Source organism: Mustela nivalis (genome assembly GCF_964662115.1).
Source record: "Mustela nivalis genome assembly, chromosome: 5".
Taxonomy (NCBI): Eukaryota; Metazoa; Chordata; class Mammalia; order Carnivora; family Mustelidae; genus Mustela; species Mustela nivalis.
Window position 1 is genome coordinate 92,554,945 of NC_139024.1, and position 20,303 is coordinate 92,575,247.

The 20,303-nt window shown below is 39.8% G+C and overlaps 1 protein-coding gene across 2 annotated transcripts in view; it reads right to left on the minus strand.

Moving 5' to 3' along the window:
• Positions 1–649, minus strand: part of ADGRF1 (adhesion G protein-coupled receptor F1) — a 135,391-nt gene extending 134,742 nt beyond the window's left edge. The window contains exon 1 of one of the 2 annotated variants that reach the window (XM_082729719.1): positions 421–649. The gene's annotated coding sequence lies outside the window, so the exon portion shown is untranslated. The remainder of the gene's footprint in view (positions 1–420) is intronic. The other variant, XM_082729721.1, reaches the window with a different exon arrangement.
• Positions 650–20,303: the final 19,654 nt, after the last annotated feature.

Sequence of the window (20,303 nt, forward strand, 5' to 3'; positions counted from 1 at the left end):
TGTATAAATTACCTCATAGGCTGGGGGGGTTCACACAAATGAGAAAGCTAATTCCCAGCAAGGTTAAGGAACTTGCTCAAGGACATACAGGTAAGAAGGAACAGGAACAAGCTCTGAACTCGTGCCTCTGTGATTCCAAACCTCACAGTCGTTCCATAACACTTTGCAGCCAATAGCAGCTGGGGGGGTGAGGAGCAATGCCCCAGAGCAGGGTTCTCTAAGCATGGTCCTCCAACCATCCACATCAGCTGGTTTGACAGGAATGTGTTAAAAATGCAAATTCTCAGACCCCACCCAAGACCTGGTGAATCAAAAACTCTGCCAGGGAGGCCCAGGGAGCCATGGGTGTCAGAACAAGCCGTCCAGGTAGTACATGGCACAGTTAAGAAGCAGTTCTTGAGGCTGGGCATCTAAGCCTACCTTGACCATGGCCTCAGCCTGTCTTCTCCTCCCACCATGAACGCCATCTCAGAAGCGCTTCTCCAACAGGACCCCAGGTCGCTACGGGCGGTCTGTGGTCCGCAGGGGCACGCCAGCCACCGCACTGTTCGCGGATGTTTTTGCCCTGATTTAAAAATACTCCCTCAGAACCTTGCCCCCGGGCCCGTGAATAACAGCATGTGCTTTCTCTGCTCCCCTGGAGAATAGAGAGGACAGGAGGAGTATAAAGAGAGACTTCCTGTCCCTTTGTACTTGTAAGAATGTCAGAGAACTGGAGAAGATTCTCACCATCCTCCATAAAGGAAATCCCACAGGAGGGGCTCTTAAGAGGCAGAGTTACCTCCAGGGAAGCATGAATCAATCATTGTGTGTGTGTGTGTGTGTGTGTGTGTGTGTTTGTGTTTAAAACAATTAGCAGCCAAAACTGTGTTTCAAAGAGCGTGGTAGGAGCATGGTAGGCAGGGAAGAGAGAATCGCAGAAATCAGGGAGAGAGATGCTCTCCGTGGGATACCTGGTAGAAATAGGAGGTGGGGTCCTGCCAGTCCACCTGTCTGGGTCTGCCCGACTGAGGGGTGTGGGGGTTTGTCATAGGCCCTGAGATCATAGGCCCTTGTCCACAGACCTGGTAGAGCCGGCTTCTTTCTACCCCTTCCGCAATTTCAGCAATTACCTTCAACTGCCCACGGCCCTGAACAAATTCAAGGTGTCCCCAAGGCATCCAACTCAGGAAGAGTGACCCAGTTCTCTGTACCCTGAGACAGCCTAGCATCTGGGAATTGCAGTGTTAGATCACAGTGCTTCTTTGTCATTCACGTGTGTTAAATGCCCGCTTCATGCCAAGAGAGAGCCAAGATCGAAAGGTATGGTGGCAACACCAAACTCTACTTTGGATCTAAATCCTAAAGCAGAATTATGCTGACCCATGATTTTTCAGAAGGGCACTGGGATTGAACTGGAATTAAGATTTCATAGAGTTGATGGAGGAAAACTTGAGGTTAAGTAGGAACCAAATCCATTGATTGTCTCAGCCAACAGTGATGGGGAAAACAAAAACAAAAATCAAAAAACCTCATTCAGTTATGCCCATGGGACTTGTGCTTGTTTCTCTGCTCACTTCAAAGCCCGACCAACTTGTGAAATCTCAGTAGCCTCTTTATTTATATGGTAACAAAAGAAAGAAGAAAACTATCTATATTTGCTTTCACTGAGAAGGTGCTACAGGTACGTGCTAGGTCTTTCTCTTTCTCTCTCTCTCTCTCTCTTTCCCTCCTTCCCTCAGTCCCTCCCTCCCTCTCTTTCTTTCTTTCTGGAGAACATTTTTTTTAACCAGATGCTGGTGACAAGGGAAGGGCCTAGGTTCCGAATGAGCATTTTTCTCTTACAAGACTTGCATGTCAGTGCACCACTTATGGATTATACTGCAGTGTTCACAGAAAGAATAGAAAGTGGAGACTAAACTGATGCTAAAAAATAAGCTGAATTATTTAGCAGACCTAATCACATGACTGCCTCTGCTTGCCCATAAGAGCTAGCTCACCAGCCTCTTACGGGAGAAGAAAAGTAACATTGAGGTTAAACAAATCCCACCAACATGAATCAACCACAGCATTCCTAATTAGTGAGCCCCTTCTTTAGTGGGTTAGTGGAAACCATGACCAGGACCCCTTCATCCTCCTTCTCCACCTTTCCCACTGCCAGGTTGAAGAACTTCCTGTCTGGCAACTATCAGCTGCAGACTTATAAAGACAGTATACATGTGTTGTTGTTGTTCAGTCTCTCAGCATTTTTCAACACCTTTCTTGTGATTGGGAAATTCCTCACTGGAGACACCAGACCTTCCTTCCAAGACTAGGGCCTGGCATGGGACTTAGCTGTTGCCATCAGAACCACTTGCTTCAGACTTTGCTTTAGAAGCCAGTGACTTAAAAGAACAGGTACCATGCAGATTTCATTTGGGTGAGGGTGATGGCAGCCAGTTTCCCAAGGCAGCAGTGATGGGGGAGTCCAGAAGTAGCTTCCAGTATCTCCACCCTGAGAGAGGGGCCATTCCTGCGGCCCTCAGCCCAGATCCTTTATCCAAAATAAGGCATCTCTGACTCTGTAGCCTCTAAGCCCAATTTTCTAGCCCTAATGGAGATTCTGTAGGTTACCCATTCTCCAATAAGTTCTTTTCAGCCTAAATTGGATTCTATTGCCTGCACCCAAGAATCCTAACTTGTACAACATGTTCTGTCTCATTCAATCCCCAGAACGACCATGTAGGTTAACCTCATTTCATAGATGGGAAAATGGAGAATATGAGCAGTTCACTAAGCCTAATAAATGGGAAAGCTGAGTTAGCATATCTCTTTTTCCAATTTCATGGCCTTTCAACCATATTCCACTACTTATCTCCAAGGGAACTTAGAACTGGAATTTCTTTGATTTTTCTGCCTCCAGTCTTCTATCTTTAATTTGTACATCATTCTTTTTCATTCCTTTAGACTTCCATCTTATTGCTTACTGTGACCTTCCAACTTCCGGGACCCTATGGAATGTCTATGTTACATCTCAACTAGCTTTTCTCCCCCCTCTTCTAATCATGTTTATACAACCAAAGTCTGATGGAAACGAAAACACTACCATGTTTCAGTTTATTCATCTCGAAATCAATGTGCAGCCTATACAAAGCTGTTGAAGGAAGAAGGAGATTGTTGTTGGCAGGTACCCCCTCTCCATCTTGCCTGTGAATGGGGTGCTTAGAGCATCCATTCTCCTATAATGCTAGTGGCTTGCTGTCATCTCCCCCACCCCTTTGTGCACACATATGGGCAGCCTCCCTGAGTCACTCAAGCCTTCTCTTCTCCAAAGAAGCTCAAAAAGTTGTTATCTCAAAACTCTTCCTCAGTCTCTCTCCTTAAGTCTCTCTTCTGGTCAGCCATGGGGTAATCAACCTCATGACAGATGAGTACCAAGGCCTCCACCCTTGGTAGAGCTATAGACAAGACCTGCTCATCTGAGCATTTCAAGAGTAGTTGACAACAGTTGTCAATTGCCTGACATGAGGCCTGTGTTCTAGTCATAGTGGCACCAGCCACAGGCGCTGGGATTCCCTACCCTTGCAGAAAATGAGGCTGGGTGGGTGCACAGGGTGGGTGCACTAGACTTTGTCTCTCCTACCTCCATCTATCATCCTTCTTCCCTCTCAAGTCTTAGGGAATTTTGGGGGTTGGTGCTCCTCAAAGTCTGACACTCTCTCAGTGTCCTTTGTCTCTGGAATCTTCACTACTAGTGAGCACAAGGTAGGCACTGGGAATAAGACCAGCTGGGAATGGCAGCAAAGAACAATGTAGCATTCTAAATCACTGTCTGTCACTCAGATGTTAAAGACTGAATGTCTGTGTCCCTCAAAATTTATATCTTGAAGCCCTAACCCCCCATGTGATGGTATTTAGAGGTGTGATATTTGCAAGGTAATTAGGTTTAGATGAGGTCAAGAAGGTGGGACCCCATGATGAGATTAATGTCCCATAGGAAGAAGTAGAAAGACCAGAGCACCCCTCCCAACTCTCTCTCTCTCTCTCTCTCTGTCCCATGAGAACAGAGCAAGAAGCCACAAAGAGGGCCCTCACCAGGAACTGAATCTGCCCGCATCTTGACCTTGGACTTCTCAGCTTCCAGAACTATAAGAAATAAATGTCTGTTGTTTAAGCCACTCAGTCTGTGCTATTTGTCATACATTGCAGCCCAAGCTAAGACAGCTGTCATCCCATCATCACTATTACTGATTTGTTCTTCATAGCATCTATAAAAAGAGGGGCAGAAAATAAACAGCTCCCATTTCCCAAGTGCTCACTTTTTGCCATGCTCTGCACCAATGATTAAGTTCTTTACTTAATTTTTACAACAACCTTACAATATCATGTCTTTTGTTTTGGTTTCCAAAATAAGAAAACTGAGCCAATAAGAGAATAGACCACCAGGGTTACATAGGTAGTATATAATAGAAGTTTGACTTGAAGCCAGAATTTTGGATCCCAAAGTTTCTACTGTAGCAAAATGGAATTTGAGAACAAGGCTTGCTTTCTCAAAGGTACATAGAAAACAAAAGGTAGATAAACAAGGATTTTTGTGTTGCAAAGTCCAGGGTCCAAGTGTTTATTTTTGCTTTGGGAATTTACAGAAATGTAGATGCTAGTTGTTTTTTCCTTAAACTAGTTTATTTCATTTAATCACTTATAAACAGTACTTCCTTAGCTGATAAACCTAGAGATTCAGGCACAGCCATGTCTCATTCATTCTAATATATCTTACAGTGAAACCACCAGCAAAATGCGACAGGAAAATGGCATTCACCCCAGAATGGCCTTCCAATGTGGAGCAAAATGGCGGAAACCAACCTCACATTATCAGGCCATAGACTTTGAGGCAGATTTTAAATGGACTATAAATGAAAAGCCTGCCACCAGATAACACAGGGAATTCCAGAGTTTTGCCCCCCAAATTTCCTGTTACCTCTATTTGCCTACACCAGGGATTTTAACAACCACTACCACGAAATTATTATGCATTGGATCAATTTCAAAAAAAAAAAAATCCGGGAAGCAAATAGAGGAGGAAGTCTTCCTTATTTTTTTTTTCTTTCTGTTGAGCGTGTTCTTCCAAGATCTCATGATTCCAAAAATATGGAAGACAGTTCTGCTAACTAAACAAACAAACAAAAACATGAATGCTAATTCACTCCAGATCTAGAGCGGAAACAAAGAAATCTATTACTCCTTGTGACGAAATTCAAACAGGCAGATAGAGACTAAGAGAAAAGAAGGCCAGCTTGAGGATCAGAGTGCTGTTTGTTGTGTTTTTCCCCCGTGATCTGTGGCACCTTTCTCCCAGTGTTCTTACATGTGACAGATACCCAGCAAATTAAAGTGAAATTTCTTTGCCACCACACCTGGAAATTAGGGGAAAATATTGTTCCCATTAGCTGGGTTAGAGGTCAGCTGATGGGCAAATATACATGTTCTAAGTTCTCAGTGCCATACCAGTTGCAGTCAAAAATAGAAAAGTTTAAAAACGAGGCCTTATCCTGAAAGAGGTGATATGCTTGTATGGACAAAGATGATCACAAATGAAACAAGAGTGAGCAAAACAAAATGACATTACATCAGTACACTTTATGGCATGCACTGCAAGAGCTGGAAGGTTCCGAAAGGGAGAGGAATGGATCTGAAGGCTGCTGGTAGGCAGAATCAAGTTCATTAACTTCCTCAGCCTCAACCTTTCCTTCCCCAAGGCCAGCTCCATACCCAGAGGCTTCCCTGCCAGGCCAGCTGCCACCTTGCTTTGCTATGAACCTTAAAGCCTTCAGAAACTCATTCCTTACTAGCTTCCAGTTCAAATAAACAGAAATGTATTAATAAACTACCATGTGCAAAGTACTTCCTGTGTTTTGAGGACACAGCCATCATTGAGAAACCAGTATTCTTCAATGACACTACCCTTCAGTCTTTGGATGTGGGCTGCTGCAGAAAGGAGGTGTGTGGCCTTAGGCAAAGCAACTAGCTTGAGCCAAGGCAAATATTACAAAAGGCTGACAGTGGAGGGTGTCTCAGTAGGTGGAGGAATGAAGCTCTTCAGTACTGAAAGGGAACCTAGGCAATGACCACAGCCTACGTTAGTCTTTTCTTCATCCAGCTTGGATCTATTACTTTAAGTTCTGGAAGCATCTCCCCTAGTATTCTGGGGTCAGTTTAGTTGGGGTAAAGATTCTCCCAAAGGAAAATTAGGAAGGTTAGCCCTGGGCACCGCAGCTGGTTTCAAGGTAACTGCTGATACTCATCATCTCCTTCCTCTCCAACCATTGTAGATGCTCTCCACTCCTGTCTAGTATTTGGACTCCTGTTGGCCTACCTTGCAGCATTACCCATATCATCATCTGCAACGAATTTCCCCTGATCATCCTGCCTTTATGTGGTTTCTGTACTAATTTCTCACTGGACAAGGGAGAATCAAGAGGAACCCAAGTGAGTTGCTTGGGTGACGAACATGGTTCTGCTTGCCTCTGTTGTGTAAGGGAAGCCATATTTCCTCCTGATAAGCAAGGTTAATCACCCCTGCTAGAATTGTGACTTAAACTTAAATATATAGCCTCCTTATCCTAGAATCCAGCTCAGGGTTTTTCCCCATACACCAGCTGGTTGTTAGGGATCCTTCAGATGGTCATACATGTGAACTGAGAGAGAAATTCTATTGCAACAGTGATGGATGATATGGGAGTCTGGACTCCTTGCTTACATAACTTGTTTGTGCTCTCTATGCCTGCTTATGCTTAATTTTTCCTGTACTGCTTCCATCTTACAATAGAAGCTTGCTGGATCTGTCCAACTACATGACTGTCCAACTACATGACTGGGTGGGTCTGATAGGACCCTGCTCATGATGGACAGTTGTGACCCAAGGTCATTAGGTTTCTCATAATCAGTCAATCCTCCTCTCCCATTGCTCAGTAGCATGCCAGAAGCTATTTTTCATAAGGTATATAGTTACTTGTTAGAGTTTCTATGGTATTGCTCCAAAATCATATAGTCTGTGTTGTGATTCACATTTGGGGTTTAGCATAATCTCTACATGGAGTCTTCTCCCACCACTGGGGATGCTTCTAATATAGCATAGGTCCACTAGGTCATTAAGCCAAATGTCAGGGTCAAATAATGCACAGAAGACTTGATCTGCTGCAAAGCCTTTTCCTTCTCTAGGCCCTATCAATTCTGGCAACCTATGTGTTCCTAGGTATTTGGGCTGCAACAACATTTCTAGATATGGAATGTGCCACCTCCAGAACTTAAGAGGTCTACTAAGTGTTAATTTTCTTTCTCTGTGCTGGGAAGTGCAAGATGAAATAATTTGCCCTTTTCTACAGAGATGATCTGACCTACCCCAGACTACTGAACACTCTACACAAAATTTTTACTAATATGGGCCCCCTAAATTTTCCTAGTTTTTTTTTATATCCTAAAATATATGGGGCTCCAATGAACTGGCCTCTATTTTTTCATCTAGTCCAATTAGCATGATTCCATTGATAGAGTGAACCAGGGGATATTCTGTAGAATGTTCAAGTCTCTGAGAATTAACATAGCCTTAGCCCAAGACTGTAAATGCATTTTTTGTCTCAAGCAAATCTGAAGTCTGCCAGATATCTTTTTCTGATAGAGATAACAAAAGAATGGATTAGCCAGGTCAGGGATGGCCTATCATGAATCCGAGGCTATGGTAATCTACTCTAAAAGAGATACCTCAGGGCAAACAGTCAGTATGAGTTTGAAATATCTTTGACCATCCTAGATCCATCTGGTTTTTTCAGGGCTCATACTGATAAATTAAAACACGATAGGATGAGAAAGAATTTCAAGGATGGTACTGATTTCTTTCATTCCTCCAAGATGTAATATTCTTTTTAACTTACTACATCTGCAGGAGAGCAGAGGTGCAATTTCTGAGGCTTCCATCCCGCCTTCTCCACTACAGTAGCACATACCCCACTGGTCAAGAAGACAGTGTCAAGAGTGTGCCCATTACCAAATATGTCTTCTCTGCACTATAATCCAGACATAGATCTGAGCTCCAATTATCACCAGGTGTCATATGCCCTATTCTAATACAGGGCCTTTGTTGATTCTTCAAATCTCTGTGTATCAGTTATCAACTCAGACCCAGGGTCCAATACTCTCAGATGTTGAGTATTCTCTTTTCCCTAACATATGGTTCCCTGAGTAAATGTGTATAGATTCATTTGGAAAAGTACTGGAGGAATCCTTATCTTTTGACTAATTGTGTTGTTATAGAATCCTTCCTCCTGGATACACATCCTCTCCTTCAGTCAGTGGTTTCTAGGTTTGATAATTGGCTCATATCTGGAACTGGCTCATAACTTTTTATTGGGGCAACTGCCTTCAGCATCCTAATCATACATCTTTGATAGCTTTCAATTATATAAATTGAGTAGGTTCCTTGTTGTCTGCCCATCTATTTTGCTCCTGATGATACGAAGTTGTGTTAACCAATTCTGTCATTCTCTGTGGGTCAGTCTCCAGGCTGCTCCTCTGTCTTTGACTTTCATTATGATAGGGCTAAGTAAAACCACCTCCAGCTATTGTTCTGGGTTCCTATTATCTTTACTGCTGTCAAGGAACCCAGCTCTATAAAGGCATTCCTTATCATCAGCTCTACTATACACACCATAGCCACTACTGAACTTCTTAATAATTCTTGGGCACCTCATATCAGCACTTCCCTTAATGTTACCAGGAAAGCCCTCTGACTTGCTGCCTTAGCCTTTAATTGCCAACTAATCTTTCACAATCTTTCATTTTCTCCTTCCCAAATGTCCATTGTGCTTAGCAACAGCTACCCCCATTTCACTATTCTTAAAGTTACTTTTCCCCTATTTCTCAAACCTGCTAGAACATTCTCTTCCATAAGAATACCTTTCCAGTTTTCCTCTGGTATAAGTGTTCATAAATGCACTACTATCTCATGCCAGGTGCTATCTGGTGGTTGGTGGAGGTCCTCACTGCCAACTGAGCAGCAAGGGATCCAGCTCCAAAATCTCTTCTTAGCCCCTGGTTTCTCAAACCAGTTCTGGCACCAGTTGTCATGGACCAAGTTTCCAGGAAGTAGACTCTGAGCCAGAGAGAAGCATGTAGGGACTGTATTACAGATAGCTCTTAAAATTAATATCTATGGGGAAAAAAGGGAAAGCTTACAAGGCAGTCTTAACAAAGCCTCAGTTGACTCCTTGGGCAGCTCTGAATCTGGGATGACCTATAGAGTTGGGCAGTGTTGGGGCATGGGGCCAGGCACTGAATTTCCACATTAACTAGTTATTGGATACAGGCTGATTCAGGAAAGGAGTCTTCAATTTGGATAAGGTAACCCTTCTTAAATAATTCTGGAGAGGATTGACAGCTGAAGGCTTCCCCACAGCCAGGGAAAGGGAGTCTTTTGTTATGGAGGGATCAAGGTAACACACTGCAGCAACACCACAGCTGCTGTCTTTGTTGTATAAGAAGATGGGATGACTGGAGTGCCTCAGTAGCTCAGTCAGTTAAGCAGCTGGTTCATGGTTTCGGCTCTGGTCATGATCTCAGATCCTACCAAAGTGGTAGGATTGAGCCCTGCTTCAGGCTCCAAATTCCCTTTCCCTCTGCCCTTCCTCCCACTCATGCAGTCTCCCTCTCTCTGTCTCAAATAAATAAATAAAATCTTTAAGGAAAAAAAAAAAAAAGAAAGAAGATGGGATAACCAACATAGGCTAAGAGGCATTATAGGACCAACTTTGGCTGGCTCACACTAGAAGGACCTATGCCCAGAAAAGGACTCTGCAGTTCTAAAAAATAAATCAAGGTTGGGCTCCTGAGTCAGGGAAACACCAAGGTAAGTTGTGGGAAAGGTACTATGTGGAGATTCAGGGCACAACCATTTTGGCCTTTCCTTCCTCAGCTACTAAGTGACTAGGAAAGTAATTTTACTTCTCTCCCCCTCAGTTTCATCATCTGAAAATGAAGGAGGCCCCTAGAAGATAACACAGGAGAAAATCTGGATGACCTGGGGTATGGGAATGACTTTCTAGAACAACATGAAAGGCACAATCCATGAAAGAAATCATTGATGAGCTGGACCTCATTAAAATTAAAAGCTTTTGCTCTATGAAAGACAGAATCAAGAGAATGAGAAGACAAGCCACAGACTGGGAGAAAATGTTTGCAAAAAATACATCTGATAGAGGACTGATATCCAAAAAATACAAAGACTTCTTAAAACTGACCAATAAGAAAACAAAGAATTCAATTAAAATGTCGGTCAAAGATCTTCACAGACACTTCACTAAAGAAGATATACAAAAAAATAAAAAATAAAAAAGCTTGTGAAAATGTGCACTCCATCAGTCACCAGGGAAAAAATGCAAATTAAATTTAAAAATTAAATTAAAAAATTAAAAATGCAAATCAAAACAACAATAAGATTGCACACCTACTAGAATGGTATAAATTCAGAACACTGACACCACCGACTGTGGGCTTGGAGAATATGGAGCAACAGGAATTCTCATTCATTGCTGGTAGAAATGCACAATGGTACAGTCACTTCAGAAAACAGTTTGGCGGTTTCTTTGAAACTAAATGTACTCCTGCCATAAGATCCAGCCATTGAGCTCCTCATTAATTTACCAAGATGAAACCACATGAGAACAGGAATTATGTTTTGGGCAGAGAAAGAGGTGGTTCGAAGAGGAAGAAATAAGCTGGAGCCTTGAGAATGAAGGAGCTGAGCAGGGGTAAAATGCAAGGAAACCCAAATGAGGCTGGAGAGGCAGACAGAAGCTAGATCATTGGGGTCTCCAAGGCGATAATAAAGACTTTAGACTTTAGTTCAAGAGCAGTGGGAAGACGTGGGAGGGTTTCAAGAAGAGTGAAAGGTGATCGCGGCTGCATGAGAATCTAAGATATTTTTAAAAACTTTGTGATTACAGTAGTAACTCAGCACTGGAAGGGATTATCAACAGAGCTTGGGGGAGCATTCTCCCTAAACAGACTGAGTTGACTCTTAAGGAAGATAAATAACTTCACATGGGAAAGTTGCAGAAGAGTACTCCAGGGGTTTGCAAATTAGGTCAGGGTGGGGGAGTTGGACAAAGCACAGATATTAAGCCCTTGTCTCTGAGATAAGAGCCTTTGAAGTAGGAAAGGAAGAGTAGACATTTCGCTCCTTTTGTCACAAGCTGGAAGACTATTTCAAAGGGATTGAGGAGCATTTTGTTCTTGCATCTTAGGCCCACTAATGTGCAGGATGGTAGGACAATATTTCAAAAGAGAAGGAAGGATTATGAAGCCAGAAATATCACTCCCTCCAACTTCTGCAAAAACTTTTTTAGAGATTTCATCCACATCAGTGGATGATTATTTTCCTGGAGCACCCCCTGTCTATAGTAGGTGAGCAACTTGTGAGGAAGAGGGATTGGAAAGGAGATGGTCTTAATTTTCAACAAATTCTCATAGGACTTTTTTTTTTCCTACTCAGTCATCCCAATCTCAGACTGAACTCTGTGTGACTCCTTTTGTTTTATTACACAATTTCTGCTACTTAAGGACAAATGGTTAACAACGCTGGAGTGGGGAAGCCTGTAAAATCCATTGTAACAATGGTTAATGCTAAGAATTTCTAAATATAATCCCAATTGTGCTTAGTAACGACATTAACATCTATTGAGCACATACTAAACGCCATGCTACTATATATTTTATGCTTTATACATGCAATTTCTAGAAAATAGTAGTGAAAATGCTTATTAAATAAGTGATTACCAATAATTGGTAGCCATCACTAGGTAATCAGACTCTGACAATGGAACCTATGTGAATGGAGTCAAGAAAAGAAATCAGAGAAAAAGCTGAGAATCTATTGAATGGTAAAGAGATTGAAACATATGTTAAACACTAGCATTCAGGATGTTGGTTGTTCTATCAACCTGGGTCCTTGAGCAGGCCTCTGTTGGCCTATAGCTAAGCAAGAAATAAACCTCTCTAGGTTTGTTATTCAGAATAAATCTAGAGTATGGGTTCAGTTCCCACTAGGAGCTCAATAAATATTTTATTTCACTGTTTTGAATCAGACACACAAAATTAAAACATTTGTAATCTTTGGTTCATGAAACAGTGTCAGTAATCATCCCCACAGGTCACTCTTTTCATTTTATCTCTTCTCTTGAATTTGGAATATTTTTCTAATGAATACCCATGAACATCTCATCAAGGTGAAGAATTAGAATACTGTCGTTACGTTCACTTCTAAATGCTCTTTCCTTATTCCATTCTCCTATCTCCCAGCACTGAGATAAACTCCATCCTGATTTTCATGTTTCTCATTTTCTTGCTTTAAAAAAATCAGTTGTATCGTATATACTTATGCCTAGGCAATATATTGTTTTGGCTTTCAAACTTAATAAAAAGTGTATCATACTGTATATATTCTCCCAGAACTTAGTTTTTTAAATCTAATTTATCTTTATTCCTAAGCATAACAGTAATTCTTTAATTTTCTCTGCTGTAACTGCATTATCCATTTTCCTGTCGATGGGCATTTGAATTGCCTCCAGTTTTATTATTTTTTTTTTACTATTATGAAATATGTTGTGATAAACATCCCTCTACATGTCTATTAGCACACATCTGCAAGAATGATGAGGAATAAAAATGAAGATACAAGAAGATATTATAAGATATAAAATTATTTGAAATGTCAAAAATTTAGAAATCTGGCAAGATCAAGTGTTGGAGAGATGAGCATCCATAAAATCTTACAACCAGTAAGAGGATAAGTACAAACATCATTTAAAATAACTTGACCTGCCTCCTTAGCACAGTAGGCAGTAGTCAGTCTCATAAAATAACTTGGCATTATTGTTAAAGCTGAACATTGACACATCCTATAGCAAACCTCAATAAATATTCAATGAATATGTTAATGAGCAAATAATCACTCAAATAATGAGCTAAGGTATTTTCTATCTCTGTTCATTTTTTTCCCTTACCAGTCTCCTAGTGACTTTTCCATATTTATGGATTTTGACTACTGGCCCACCATTTTCCTCTCTGCCTCAAGCTCTGCTGCCATTTAGTTTTGCTTTGACTCCCAAGTGGATGATTCACCCCACATGCTAGCCTTCTCCTTACATAACATCTGTTATGAAGACTAAATAAGCTAATAAATCCAAAGTGCTTAGAACAATGTCTAGCACAAAGTAATATATGAATGTTTATTATTATTGAATTCCTTTGGTGCTCTTATAGAAAAATATGGCTGTGGTCTGATACATAATTCAGGTATTCTTGGTTCCTTGGCCAATATTATATACTCATTTCCATTTCATTTTGATTGGGGGCCCAGATATTTGTTTTCCTAACATATTTATCTAAATCTTTCCCTTGGTAGTTCCCCATAGTGAAATATGAAACTTAAGTGAGTCTTGGATCTGCCCAAATCCCCTATTATTCAAAGGAGTATAATCACCCTTTCCCTTCCTTTGGAAAGATAACTCAACTTTGATGTTGCCCCCTCATGACATTACAACACTTAATGAAGATCTGGACTGCACCCCCTTGGAGCTGTACCTGTGTTCCCTTTAGTGAGCCTCATCTCCTCCTTAGAGTTCTGATTTCATAAACTGTCCAGGTATATCAGTCATTTCTCCTTTCTCCCCTTCAATCACACTGCCACTTTGAAACTTACTGACCAATGCTCAGAATAGCTCCACCTGATCTCTTTCTTTACCTTCACAAACTATTCAAAATTTCTATACCACTTTATATAGCTGTCCCAGTCATCAAAGGCAAGTTCTTCTATTGAATTTATTATCAATTCCCTTTCTATACCTTTAAAAAACTGTTGAAATTGCCCTCTTCCATCAAGGTCAAACATGCATAAAGCATTGCTATTTTGGAATTTAATGTATGTGCAACTGGCCCCAGGGTTTACCAACTAGAATTCCTACTAATCCAAGAAGGATCTGGAAAGCATATCTGAGACTTAGATGAAGTTTTTACCATACTAATTGTGTGAACCATCAAACACAGTCTTTCATTTTTATTTCTACCAGGCAGAGGTTATCAAAAGAAGTCACCTTCCAGGGTCCATGAGAGGATTGTGTCTTGGAAAGGTTAGATATATTGTTTACAGGCTTCTGGAGAAGGGCTTGGAATGGAATATTGGCGTCTCATAACCATTCCCAGAGACAGCTTGCTCACTCAGGAGCTATAGCATGAACTGGTCTGGGTCAAGAAGAGAATAGAAAAGAGAGGTAGGTGTGTAAGAAGAGTGGGAGGCCAGAATCAGATAATGAGGTTTAGAAAGAGGTCACACACCAGATCATGCATGCCTTAGAATCATTGAATTTCAAAACTGAAAGTGACCTTAGGAGTCTGTCTAATTTAACCAGCTCATTTTGCAGGTAGGAAAACTTACATCATAGCAGTGAATGGACTTGTCCAAGGTCACAGAGCTGTTGTTTAGATGGAAAATCCTTTTTACACAAAGGTGTTTCTTAGTTTTTGTTTTTTACTTTATTATAAAGAGAGGCTATGGAAGAAATACCTAAATGAGTAAAAATAGAAAGAAAGGGGGAAAAAACCTTTTCACTTAAATCAACTATTTATCATAACATGCAAAAATGCTTGCTATACTGTGAGTTAAAAATAATGTGAAAATGTACTATAATAAAATTTTAATAAAATAAAATTAATCAAGAATCAATGTTCCCCTGGGCAAAATTCCTTCATCATTCTACCTTGGCTTTTAACCATTAATGGCAGTTTACTCTGATGCAAGGAATTATAAACATTTTTCCTTCTGTTTTTCTGTATTTCCACTATAATCACATATTTCACAATAATTAAAAAATACATTTTAAAGCTATTTGTCCCCATTAAGTTGTCCAGAAGGAAACAGTAGACTGGATAATCTAACATCTACTTTTATGATATAAGGAACTTGGCAATTTCCTTTTGGTTGCTATTCTTAGCAGAGTACCATCTTAACACTGTTTCACAAAAATTCTTAGATACCTTCTTCACTTTCCAGTTTTCAAAGCACAAATACACAGTAATCTAGAAAAGAGCACAAATTCCCATGGTGGGGGGGAATCCTTTATATGTGGATCATGTTAAAAAAATAAACCTAGGAGGATTCTGGGAAGATGGTAAAATTGGAAGCACCAGGAATCTATCTCTCCACCTAGGCAATAATTACAGAATCTGTCTGGTGTAACTATTTTGGAACTCTGGAGTCTATTGAAGTTTTGCAACTTCCAAGGGAAGGATTAGAAAGTTATACTGTGGTTAATTTCACTCAATTTCAGCTCTTAGCCCAGGAGGAGCCAACTATCTCAAATCTACAGCTGTGCACATGCTCCTGGAGTAGCTGGCACACACCTTGTGGGAGCAGGGTAGGTAGAAAAGACTCTGTCCTTCAAATATCAGGGATCTGTGTCCTAATCAGTGATTGCTGCTTCTCATCACAAAAGTTCAAAGAGATAGGTACCAACTGTTGATATACCTCCCATATTATTGCAAGGTCCTATCCTTCAGCTGAATTGACTTCCAGGGGACCTAGTAGGTGCCTTTTTTTGCCCCTTCTTCATTTTTAAAATTTTTCCCTTTGGGGGAGCAAAGATTAGGACATTCAAAAGTAACTGTATAGAGAGGGAAAATTGCAAAGTGACCACACATGCCCAAGGAAAGACACAGGCTCAGAAAAGACCTATGTTTACATCTCAGGCTAATCTTTGAGACAGAGATGGCTTACAACAATCAAAAACACAATAAATAAAAACAACAACAAAAAAACATCAAACTCTGAGGAAGATGAAGAATCTGATTTCCAATTACCACATTATTAGCTTCAAATGTTTAGTGTCAAATAAAAAACTCTAAGACATACAAAGAAACAGGAAAGGATAATTCATTCAAAGAAAAAAAAAACAAATCAATCAATCAACAGAAACTATCTTTTAAAAAGACCTGATAACAAATATACTGGATAAAGGCTAGAATAACTGTCTAAAAGATGTTCAAAAAACCTAAAGAAAGATGAGATGTGGAGAAAGTAAATAAAATGATAGGTGGACAAAATGGAAATATCAATAAAGAGATTAAAAAAAGAAACCAAAAAAATTCTGGAGCTGAAAAGTATAATTACTGAAATGAAAAAATTTACTAGAGGGATTCAAAGACTGATCTGTAAAGACAAAAGAAAGAATAAGTAAATTTTAACATAGGGCAGTGGAAATGATTGAGTTGAGGGAACAGGATTGAGGAAACAGGATTGAAGAAAAGTAAGCACAGTCTCAAGGACCTGGGAACACCATCAAACAGATCAACATATGCACTGTGAGAGTTCCAGAAGGATAAGAGTGACAGAAAAGGGGAAAAGGATTATTTGAAGAAACATTGGTGGAAAACTTCCCAAGTTTGGTGAAAGACATGAATATACACATCCAAGAAGTCCAAACAACTCTAACTAAGACCCATACTGAGACACATTATAATCAAACTTTCAAAGGCTGATTTCTCATCAGAAACTTAGAGGACAGAAAGTATTGGGTCAATATATTCGAGGGGCTGAAAGAAAAAACCGTCAACCAAGACTTTTAATTACCAAAACTGTCCTTCAAAGACAATGAGGGAGAAATTAAGACATTCCCAAATAAACAAAAGCTGGGAGGAAGCTTGCTACTACTAGACCTGTTTTATAAGAAATGTTCAAGGAACGCTTGCAGACTGAAATAAAAGAATAGCAGACACTGACTCAAAGCTGCATGAAGAAATAAGGAACTAAATTAAGGTAAAGGCATCAGCAATTATAAAAACTAGTATCATTGAAACAATGGCTTATAACTCTACTTTTTTGTTTTCTATGTGACTTAAGACTAATATATTTCCTAAAAATAATAATCACTACTCTGAAAACTAGTACCATTGTAACTTTAGTTTGTGATTCCACATTTTGTTTTCTATGTAATTTGAGAGACTAATGCATTTAAAAGAATTATTAATTTATATTTTGGTTACACAATGTATAAAAATGTAATTTTGTGACACCAACAATGAAAAAGGATGGGAACAGAGTTCTTATAAAGGAGGATAATTTTTGTATGTTATTCAAGTTAAGTCAGTAAAGTTTATATTATATATGTACATGTATATTCACATTATATCTTTGAATCTCTATGGTAACCACAAGGAAAATTCCTATAGAATATACACAAAAGAAATGGGAAAAAATTTAAACATTTCACTACCAAAAAATCAATTAAATAAATCAATTAAATTAATCAAGAAATGCAGGATATAAGGGATAAAAAGCTCTAAGCCATGCAGAAAACAAATTTCAAAATCACAGAAGGGGAATAGCTCAGGGTTAGGGTATTTGACCACAAAATGACAGAATACAGTCCTTCCTTATTAGTAGTTACCTAAAATGTAAGTAGATTAAACTCTTCAATTGGCAAAATGGATTTAAAAAACAAAAATTTGATCCAGCCATATGCTGTCTATAAGAGACTCACTTTAGGTCTAAAAAAACAAATAGATTGAAATCGAAATGATGGGGAAAGATATTCCATGCAAATAGTAACCAAAAAAGAACAGAGGTGGCTACGCTAATATCAGGCAAAATAGATTTCAAAACAAAAAAAAATTCAAAATACAAAGAAGAAGATGAAGGATTAATGAAAGATTAAATATAGCAAGATAAAAGTTATAAATATCTATGCCCCTTATAACAGACCATCAAAATATATGAAGCAAAAACTAATAGAGTTTGAAAGGAGAAATAGACAATTCTACAAAAGTAGTTAGAGATTTCAATACCCCACTCTCAAGAATGAATAGAACAACCATATAGGAGGCAAGTAAGGCAAGAGACTCAATACAACAAACTAGCTATATCTAGCAGAACACACTATCCAACAACTATAGCATATGTGTTCTGCTTAAGTAGACATAGGTCATTTTCTAGGACAGAGCATAAGTTAGATGACAAGTCATCTAAGTAAATTTTAAAAGATAAATATCATAAAAAGTATCTTCTCCAACCACAACAAGTTGAAGTTAGAAATCAGTAAGAGAAGTAAAACTGGAAAATTCACAAACTTGAGGAAATTAAACAGCATACCCTTAAAGAACCAATGGATCAAAGAAGAAATCACAAGGTAAACTGGAATATAGCTCACATGGATGGAAATGAAAACACAACACACCAAGACATGTGATACCTGAGAGAGTTGTACTAAGGAGAAACTTTATAGCTATAAAGGTGTATATTAAAAAATAAGAAGGATTTCAAATTATAATCTAACTTAACAACTCAAGGAAATAGAAAAAGAACAAACTTAACCCACAGCTAGCAAAAGGAAGGAACTAATAAATCATAGATCAATGAAAAACCATACAGCCCAGAAATAAACCCTCTCATATATGGTCATTGAAACACTGCATGTTGCATGTGTGTTGGAACCAAATACCTCCAGACTTCTTGTTAGGAGAGGTAACAAATGTTTATTTGGTTAAAGCAACTGCTATTTGGGATTTCTGTTACTTGTAGCCCAAAGCACTCCTAACCAATACCATTGGCCAGTAGCAATAATAATAGTAGTAATACTACTGGGCTTGAATGAATGCAGATCTGTCTGGATCCAAAGTCCTACCATTTCAGGTATAATGAGATCTCTTTCTTCTTCCCTAACTAATGATTAATTTCCCTGAAATACTTCTAAGTTTCTGAAAGAAAGAAACTTGTTTTTGAAGGAATACCATCTTGTTCCTATAAGACCACTTAGTCCAGACAATTTGACTTTTACTCTGGTCTTCCTAAATACTGATTACAATTTTGCACTATTTTCATTTGCACTCATTTTGCACTATTTTCAAAGTTACTTAATGCCATTTAAATTTTTCCCGTATTAATAATGGTAGAGAATAGAACTGAGTCCAAGTCAATGCTGAAGAGTTACTATTTGTTTGTGAATGTCCATTCTCCCCATCCTTCCCTCCTAGCCCTGAGTCACCAACAGACCTCCCTCTGAGCTGGCTGTGCCCTTGGCTCACTATAATAGTGATTCCTACCACTCAGCCACCCACCACTGGCGGTGATCCAAGGATTGTCTCTTCTTGCTTCACAAACTCCCAAAATCTACTCAGGCTGCAAACTCTTCCATCTATTCTACTGTCCAACTAGCTGAGTGAAAGTTAAGAATCAAGTAAAGAAGTTTTGCTGCTTCTATGACCTGAATTCCTCAAGAGAAATGATCACTAACTGCAGCAGGCGTTTAATATCCTACCTAGTATATTTCCCCTGTTGAATAAAGTGATCATGATAGTACCACTTAAGAGTAGAGGAGAGCCAGGCCATCCAAAATGATATATTCTCCCACACCATGTGGGAGGCTGATCTTGAAAACCATCAGTGAAAAAGAAGTTTGGTATTAGGTCCTGGATAGTTCACAAGCTAAAAAAAAAAAAAAAAAAAATAGGATGCAACACTCAGAAGGATTGAACAGAAAGCAGTTCTGGGGGTACCTGGGGAGCTCCGTTTGTGAAGCCACTGCCTTCAGCTCAGGTCATGATCCCAGGGTCCTGGAATCAAGCCCCACTTCGGACTCCCTGCTCTGTGGGGAGCCTGCTTCTCCCTCTCCCTCTGCCCTGCTTGTGTTCCCTCTCATTCTCTCTCCCCCGCACCCTCTCTCTCTCTCTCTGTCAAATAAATAAATAAATAAAGTCAGAAAGAAAGAAAAGGAGGAAGGGGGAAAGGAAGGAAAGAAAGAAACACAAGCAATTCTGGGGATGTTGGTAACCAGAACTGATAGATGGGGCCTTTGGGAAATGAGGACTGGGATCACATTCTGCCACAAGCACCAGTGATTCCACAAAGAACACAGGGCTTGGGGAAGGAAAACCTTTCCAAAGAAAAGTGACAGTCTTTTTAAAAGAAAGAATGCAGACTACTGAGCGTGCTGGGACGCCATGTGTTCACGTGCGTGCCTGTGTCGGGAGTGGGCAGAAGAAAAATCTGTTCACGAAAACCATCTAAGTCGAAGCCATAAGGAATTACAGGAGCAGTATTTACATCTACATCAAGGCAGCCAAGATACTGTTTAAAACTGGGCTTGTCTAGCCATGAGCTTCCACCAACCACCTTAAAGTCTGAACTGCAGTGTGGGAAGTTTTGTCATTTGTAGGGTTGGGTTTCCTGGAGTAAGGGGAATGGGATTACCTGAAGTTAGAAAATGCTTAGAATACTGGCTATGATGGGCTTGAGATCGTCTCCCAAG